Source organism: Scylla paramamosain, chromosome 1 (assembly GCF_035594125.1).
Source record: "Scylla paramamosain isolate STU-SP2022 chromosome 1, ASM3559412v1, whole genome shotgun sequence".
Lineage (NCBI taxonomy): Eukaryota > Metazoa > Arthropoda > Malacostraca > Decapoda > Portunidae > Scylla > Scylla paramamosain.
The window spans coordinates 7,814,035-7,822,500 of NC_087151.1; the positions used below are offsets into that span (position 1 = coordinate 7,814,035).

Consider the following 8,466-nt stretch of genomic DNA (forward strand, 5'->3'; position numbering starts at 1 on the left):
CAGCCTTGCTGCACCAGACTTTCTTCTTTCTCTCATACCTATTCTTTCTACCTCTCTAATGTGAAGGTTAACCAGTATTCTCAATCATTCATCCCTTTCTCTGGTAAACTCTGGAACTCCCTGCTTGCTTCTGTATTTCCTACTTCCTATGACTTGAAATCCTTCAAGAGCTAGGTTTCAAGACACTTATTCTCTTTTATTTGATCAATCTACTTGGCATTTCTTCTTTGGGAACTGGCATTTAAGTGAGCCTTTTATTTAATTAAAAATTTTTTGTTGCCCCTGCCCAGTGGTCCTCTTACATATAAAAAGCCTTATTCAAGATATTTCCCTAACTTTGGGCAATCTTTTTGGCTCTGTCCATTAGGGATTGGTACATTCAATGGACCTTTTTCTACATTTTTGTGGTTCTACTTTGGCCTGAGCACCTCTTACATGAAAAAAAAAACTTCAACTTTCCGTACATAACATTATGCTGTCAGATGGCAGATCTCTATCTACTGATTTGGGAGATGACATTAAGCAAAGTACTCAGAGATATTAACTATTCGATCATTCCTTTGTAAGTTTGTAGTAAGTGTCTTTCAAAGATGTACACTAAACTTACAGTAGATGGTTTTATCAAGAAGAAAAGTTCACTAATGTATCTATGTACATTACTGAGAGCGCTGAGTTTGTTTGGACTGACCGACTGACTGACTGACTGTCTGTCTCTCTATCTGCCTCACTTCCTGAAACCAATGGAGAGAGAGAGAGAGAGAGGAGAGAGAGAGAGAGAGGAGAGAGAGAGAGAGAGAGAGAGAGAGAGAGAGAGAGAGAGAGAGAGAGAGAGAGAGAGTCCATGTGGAAACTTCCCAGTGTTCAAATGTAGTCAGAGTTAGGGAGAGTTCTGGTTGAACACACACACACACACACACACACAGGATGTATCGGGTATCTGCATCCAGAAACTGAGGTGTGTATGATGTTATGACAAGAAAAGGATATACGTAATTCATTGCTTTTCTATTGTGCGCGAGTGATGTACTAACGTGACTGTGCGTTGCGCCGCGCCAAAGACTTAGCGTCGGTACCACGCCGCCCTGCTGGACACCTTGCCGCGTCCCTCCACCTTGCTGTCAGAGAGACTGCGTCCCCGCATCACAGGTGAACCCACCTGACTGGTGGGCGGCGTCTCACTCTTAGGGGAGGGTTGTCGCCGAGGTGTGTGAGGGGAGCGTGGCGGCGTGCTGCTGCCTCGGACAGCCGGCAGGGGCGGACCCTTAATGACAGGTCGAGGAGAAGGTGGGCTGCAGTGGAGGGGTATTGAAGGGGGGTGGGCGGGGCTGAGGTGTGGCAGAGCTGGAGGTAGCATTGGAAATTATCTGGTCGGAATAATAGTACTGGCTGTACTGCACATCCACCGCCCACAAGGAAAACCTGCGTGGGGGCGGGCTGGGTGGAGCTTTAATGGGCCCCGTGGGCGTCCTGCAGCGTGCTGGTACCGCGCCATTCTCAGACTTCTCGGAGGCCTCGGTAGGTTGGGTATGACCCGGGGGGCGCTCCTGGCGGGAGCTTGATCTGGAGGGCACAGAGGGCGCATCCCTGAAGGTAGAGAGGCTGGAGGAACTGCCCCGGAAGCTACTTGTCTGGTCTGGCCAAATGTCAGAGCTGACCAAGTCCCGCGAGTGATCGAATGGACGAAAATTAGCGGTTCTGACGACGTCCTTGTCCTTTTCTTTCCTGTCGCCTGCCAGGAAACCCGCGAGTCCCTCCGTCAGGGAGAGAAATCTTTTACGAAGACCACTGCGGCGGCCGCGTTCTGCAGCGGGGGGCGGCGTGACGTGCTGCGCCCCACTCAGCAGATCCAGGCTGTCGGGGCCGCCGTGACCACGATTACGACTCCATAAGGATCCCGAGGAGCCCCGCCAGTCCAGCCGCCACCCCGATGACATAGCGTGCGTGTGGCGTGGGTGTGCGACACTTCCTCAGATACCGTCACTAGCGCGCTGTCGCTATCATGTGTTCACTCTTGTCACAGTTGTCCTCAAGGGTACACGCGCCAACACCTCCAGGCCGCCCATGGCAATCACCTGCTCAGCCTCAACACAGCACACGCACACCATTCACCTTCACCTTCACCTCACGACACCCATCACGCAGGTGAGTTTCTGTCACAAAATTAGCGCAGTTCCATGATGGTTTATTCTCGTGATTTTTCCTTCTTTTTTCCTGTCATCCGCCGGTGAGAAAATTATTCAAACCACCACCACCACCACCACCACCACCACCCCAACCTGGCATGTCGCCCACCGATTACACTGACAAATGTTAGAGAAGTAGCCCTACTCGTACAAGGTTATATAGTTGTATAGTTCAGAGATAGATGGATAAATCTACATATTATCTACACACACACACACACACACACACATTGTATATATATATATATATATATATATATATATATATATATATATATATATATATATATATATATATATATATATATATATATATATATATATATATATATATATATCTAGAGAGAGAGAGAGAGAGAGAGAGAGAGAGAGAGAGAGAGAGAGAGAGAGAGAGAGAGAGAGAGAGAGAGGAGAGAGAGAGAGAGGAGAGAGAGAGAGAGAGAGAGACAAACTGGCGGAGAAACAGAGCTGGCACTTCTATAAACCTTCGCGACTCACTACATTAACTCTCAGGTGCCTCACGCCCCTTATATTTTTGGCACTGGAGGCACAACACCGCCACAATGAAGGCCACTGTGCTACCACTGACACTCAGTTATCGACATTCAGCGCCTTTGCAGTGGATTCAAGATTTTTTTCATCATTTTATTGATCGCCAATTAAATCAATCTGTCATTACTATACTACTTTTATAGTCAAAGTTCCTCTACAAAGATGCATCACTATCCAAACCATACCAAACACCACAGTTTTATAGGAGAGCCCATTAACAGCGTCTCCCTCCTCTCCTTTTCTCTTAGCGTCAGAAAAACACCGCATCTAATTTCTTCCATTCTATTGCTTGATAAAATATTAACGATAAAAATATATTGCATTTTCTATCATTTGAGTCCTTTGGTTTATTTTCCTATTTACTGATCGTTAGTTTAGCAAAGCTGTGTTAGCTAATTCATCCAGTGTCATTATTCTTTATAGCACCGCATCTCCCTTCTCTGACTCCACATTTTTTTTCAAGGACGTTTTTTAGCCTTAACCTTGGCCTGAGTGACACATGTTGACAGCGTGGCAAATAGCGGCGCTCTCCGTTAAAATCTCGAGCATTGCCACCCCATCACTCTCCACTCGTTCTTGCCGCCGCCAAGAGACAAGGGGAATGACACCAAGTTACAAGAAACTGTTCCAGGAGTAATGCTGATGTGTTCCTGCAGCAATGGAAGCTACGTTAGAGATGATTTGCATACTAATCAAACTAATGGAGCAGGCCTTTAGACATTAACTCTATTATAGTCAGATAATGGATCAACTGTCTAAATATTTGCAGATTTATTAAATTTATTGGGATAAGATAAGACAAAATATTAAATTCTTTCCTTTCATATTCTACCAAAGTTATAGTCAATTCTTCTTTCATATTCCCTAGAGAGAGAAGTGCTAAGAGAATATACTCGTATATTCCGAGAAGGATGTCCCAGAACCACTTTTAACGAGTGAAATATGTCTTTTCTTTTTATGGTTTGAGCCCTTCGTTTTTATTTTTTTCCTATTTACTGTTAGTGATTTACAGAAGGCACTGCGGATCCTTAAACTAGCCTGCTATTACCATAGGGAACTGACTCTCAGGGTAAGGAAATTACAGTACACCACGTGCCTCTCATATTTACGCTTGTCCTTTAAGTATTTCCATCCCCGTAAGAGTTTGGAAAGTGAACCGAGATTCTTTCACCAATGATGCTAGTCTTCTGCTGAACAATCCTTATTAGGCGCTCTCTGAAGGGAAGGGACATATTGACAGTAGAGGATTACATCCGAGGGCAGAAGCAGTGAACTGTTTGTGTATGTGTGTGTGTGTGTGTGTGTGTGTGTGTGTGTGTGTGTGTGTGTGTGTGTGTGTGTGTGTGTGTGTGTGTGTGTGTGTGTGTGTGGTATCGAAGTAGAAGCTACACAAACACACACACACCACACACACACACACACACAGCAGGAGCATCAGAATGACACACTCACACCAACGTAAACATAAGGTTTGCCAGAATAGATTTAGGTCACAGATGAAACAGATTATAAGAACACACACACACACACACACACACACACACACACACACACACACACACACACACACACACACACACACACACACACACACGTACGCACGCGCGCGCGCACACACAAATAAAAAATCCGCCCTGTCTCCTGTTTTGGAAATAAGTGACTGCAGTGCTGGTAACTCAAGACGGTGCTAATGAAACTCTTTAAGTTAAATCAATGGAAAAGTGAGTATCTGTCCCCTTCCCGTTGTGTGTGTGTGTGTGTGTGTGTGTGTGTGTGTGTGTGTGTGTGTGGTGTGTGTGTGTGTGTGTGTGTGTGTGTGTGTCGAGGGTGCGAGTTAAGCCTCCTATAAGGTGCCAGGCGGCGGTGGTGCTGGTGGTGGTAGTGACAGGTAGCGTAGGAAGGCACCGGTTTCTCTTCGCACCGTCGGTTCCTCCGAACACCACGTCCTATGATGAGCCTGGTTGGTTTATCCCACCTCTTCCTGCCTCGTCCTGCATACAGACTGGCAAAGCACAGCACATGATGGCAAAACACATACATGACTTTAGCCTAGCCGGGTATACGCCACAACAGTTCCTTCAACACACACACTACGTTCAGTATATATAAGTACTTTACGCTAAGGCTTTTTGGGTCTGTCTTTCTCGCCAGGCTCTTTAACGGACCCTCGTAAGGCAGCGCGGGATACAACACACAGGCGGTGGAGGTGACGCAGGTACCACGAGCCAACACTAAGCCTGCCCACACCACTGAGTGCCACACACTGAGTGGCACACTGGCCCGCACCCCGACCCGGACCTTACCCGCCACCGCCGCCGCCGCCGCTGTCGCATGACCGCTAAGGGAGGAGTGCGATGCTCAGGTAGCGGCATTTCAGCGACAGAACGGTAAGGAAGGAGTGACGGCGAAAGAGGCGTCTTGGGATGTGCTAACTTGATGCCTTAATTTCCGTTACGAGTCCAGGCAAGTAACCCTGAACTGTGTGACCCTAGTGTGTGTGGTGTGTGTGTGCGTGTGTGTGTGTGACCACAACACCCGCAGGTGTTCGCCCAAATAATAGCGTCCCTCTACTCGGGAATGAACATCTCCTACATACTGGACCAGTAAATCACCAGCCATCGCCGTCCACCACCTCCCTCATGCCACATTCCATCCGGCCGCTCATTCCGTCTCGGCGGTGGTCACAGCGAACATGTGCGACCGCCGCGTGCATAAAGCAGGTAGGGAGGAAGAGAGGGCGGGGCGGGAGGGAGGGAGGGAGGGAGGGAGGGGGTGGCCGTGAGCCAGCACCAGGAATAGTGGCGGCCACCACGCCATCACCACGCCCACCCCCGCACCTCACCCATCCCACCCGTAAGCCCGCCCACACCGCCTCAAATGACGCTCATAGCTGATATTCCTGTTGTCCTTCATGTCAGTGCTCACTCTTCGCCTACTTTGGATAAGACAGTTTAGCATTAACTGCCTTTTTTACAAACATTTCGCAAGGCTAACATTGCTGCTGCTTGTTCTTCCTTACTGTTCTCTTTGTTACTATGTTATCACGGCCACGCTTCCCTCCAGATTTTCTTTCCGCTTTTTCATATGTTAAAGACAAAATCTTATTCGCTTACAATTATTGAGCAAAAGAAAGGAATTCAATGAATGTGTCGATAGATGTTTACGTTATGTTCACTACTCTGTTTATAAATATGTTAGCCAATATATATGTAAGGTATATAAACAATAAAGAAAACTGTGCAAAGTGGGCCAGAAATGCTACGAAAATATTTACAAACGATAAAACAACAATATTATACGAATTTCTATCACGCAGGGGAAACAAAGGTCGAAATGAATGCTTTTGTTTTCTCACACTATCCTCAAGCAGGAGGCAATCATCGGTATCTTTATTCTTCTGTCCCCTTACAGTCGTGAATTCTAGGACCCTCTGCCTCATTGTTTCCACACTTTGCACAACGATTACACATGAAGTAAAAACAAACAGCAGCATACCTGTTGGTCCTCATAAGACTTTGTGGTAAGTTACATTATTCATGTGATACATGTGCAGTCCTCCAATACAAGACATTTCTACAACAAAAAAATCACTTCCCTTTAGAATTTTCTGTATGAATTCTTTTATACGACAAGAAATCACCACGTAAACGACATTTAAATTATTATTTTCTTTTTAACCTTTGAATTGTACTTATCATTGAAACATTAAAAATAAGTTTTCAATTGTTTTATGTCTTCGAAACAGCCTGTACCCCATTTCCACTACGAGAGAGAGATTAATAAAAAGATAGATAGATAGATAGGATAGATAGATAGATCGAGAGAGAGAGAGAGAGAGAGACGAGAGGAGAGAGAGAGAGAGAGAGAGAGAGAGAGAGAGAGAGAGAGAGAGAGAGAGAGAGAGAGAGAGCAGTTTGTCGCAGCCGGTCAGCCATCACAAGGGACAGACAGACTCAGTGATGTCTTTCTGTAAACACGTCGCCACCATGACGAACATAATGTAAACCCAGGCGTCTCTCTCTCTCTCTCTCTCTCTCTCCTCTCTCTCTCTCTCTCTCTCTCTCTCTCTCTCTCTCTGTGTGTGTGTGTGTGTGTGTGTGTGTGTGTGTGTGTGTGTGTGCCCGGTAGCCACAGCTGACACTCAAGTCTGACAGGTGACGAGAGACAGGTGTTGGTGCTGTGGGGGGGAGGAGAGCGGGGGGGCCGCGCTGGCGATGGTGGGACGCGGGTGCAGTGGTTGGGGTTGCAGAGGGGCGGGGCGTGGTAGCAGGCGTGATGGATTCATTGCGGGGAAGCGGGAAGAAGAGAGGGAGAGAGAGTGTGAAGCCGATGGGAGATTCAGTCCCATGAAGGATATCGAAGTCAAGTGGTCTTTCATGTAAGTTTAATTGAGATGTTCTTCCACACTGTTAATAGCTGATCAGTCCGCCCGGCCCCTTTGTTCTATCTTAATATTTCTATTTTTATTATTCTTTTCTTCTGTGTATTTCTACCTACCCTCCACTATTTTCTTTTACTTTCCATTACGTACCTTTTCTTTAAGAAACTTGAAGCTTGACTACTGCCATTTTCCTATCTATCTGTCTGGAGTCTTATCTGTTTCTTCTTTATTTATTTATTAAAAAATGTATGAATTGCGTCAATGTGTGTTTTTGTCTCATTTCATTGTTCTGAGAGAGAGAGAGAGAGAGAGAGAGAGAGAGAGAGAGAGAGAGAGAGAGAGAGAGAGAGAGAGAGAGAGAGAGAGAGATTCTGTCTTAGTTAATAGTTGAGTAACATACCCTAGTAATCTCAACATGTTTTCTCAATCTTAAGTCCTCTGATTTTGACAGTCTCCTTACGCGGAAATCAGATTTCACTGCGGGAAGACGCTAAACGCAGTTAAAACAGGTGTGACATATCATTCGATTTCTGACGAAGACTGTGATAAAGAAACGGGAAACTGAAGAAGAGTAGCAGCAGGAGGAGATACAGGAACACATCAATGACCACTCACTGATATTTTTCTGAGCTGATCGAGATGTTTTGATGCTTTCTGAATGGCTTATTGTGATGATTCCTTCTGCTGGTGGTGGGAGATGCAGAGAACCCACAGATACCTAACAGTAGGAGGAACAGAGACATCACTCACTAATATGTTCTGCTTTTCTGAGCTGGTCGAGATGTCTGATGCTTTGTGAATGGCTTATTGTGGTAATTCTTTGTGTTGGAGCTGCGGTGGCAGGGCTGACTCACTGAAGGGATAAGGAAGCGAGAGCGGGATGCGGCTAGAGGTGTGACCAGCCTCCTTGGGGTCTCATCTAATCTCACTTTATAACTACACACTTCCTGCCTGTCTCTCTCCGCCTGTGCGTCTGTCTGCCCATCTGTCTGCATGTCTGTCCTCGATACGTGTATAAATAATATCTTCCATGACATTGCAGTACTTAACACAACATAAATTACGTGAATTTACAAATGCTCAGTGATTTTTTTTATTTTATGTCTTTTTTTTTTATTTTCATTCGTTTATTTTTTTAAGGATGAGTGCAAAGTTAATATTTTGTATATATAATTTTTATTACCTTATTTATTTGTATATTCTTTCATCTATCTGCAGCACACACACACACACACACACACACACACACACACTTGAATAATTGCTTGCTTGTTTCATTGACTGATTGACTGACTAATTGACTGCCTAACTGGGTGGCTAACTGATTAACTGACTGAATGACTGTATGGT

At 45.6% G+C, this 8,466-nt stretch overlaps 1 protein-coding gene and 1 long non-coding RNA gene across 4 annotated transcripts in view; one reads left to right on the plus strand and one right to left on the minus strand.

Annotated features, from left to right (window-relative positions):
* LOC135098861 (glutamate receptor-interacting protein 2-like) overlaps positions 1–8,466 on the minus strand; it is a 138,980-nt gene that overhangs the window by 18,274 nt on the left and 112,240 nt on the right. The gene's annotated exons all lie outside the window — the stretch shown is intronic.
* LOC135099023 (uncharacterized) overlaps positions 1,032–8,466 on the plus strand; it is an 8,529-nt gene continuing 1,094 nt past the window's right edge. The window contains exons 1-2 of the long non-coding RNA XR_010267597.1: positions 1,032–2,142; positions 4,887–5,122. This is a non-coding gene — a long non-coding RNA (uncharacterized LOC135099023). The remainder of the gene's footprint in view (positions 2,143–4,886; positions 5,123–8,466) is intronic.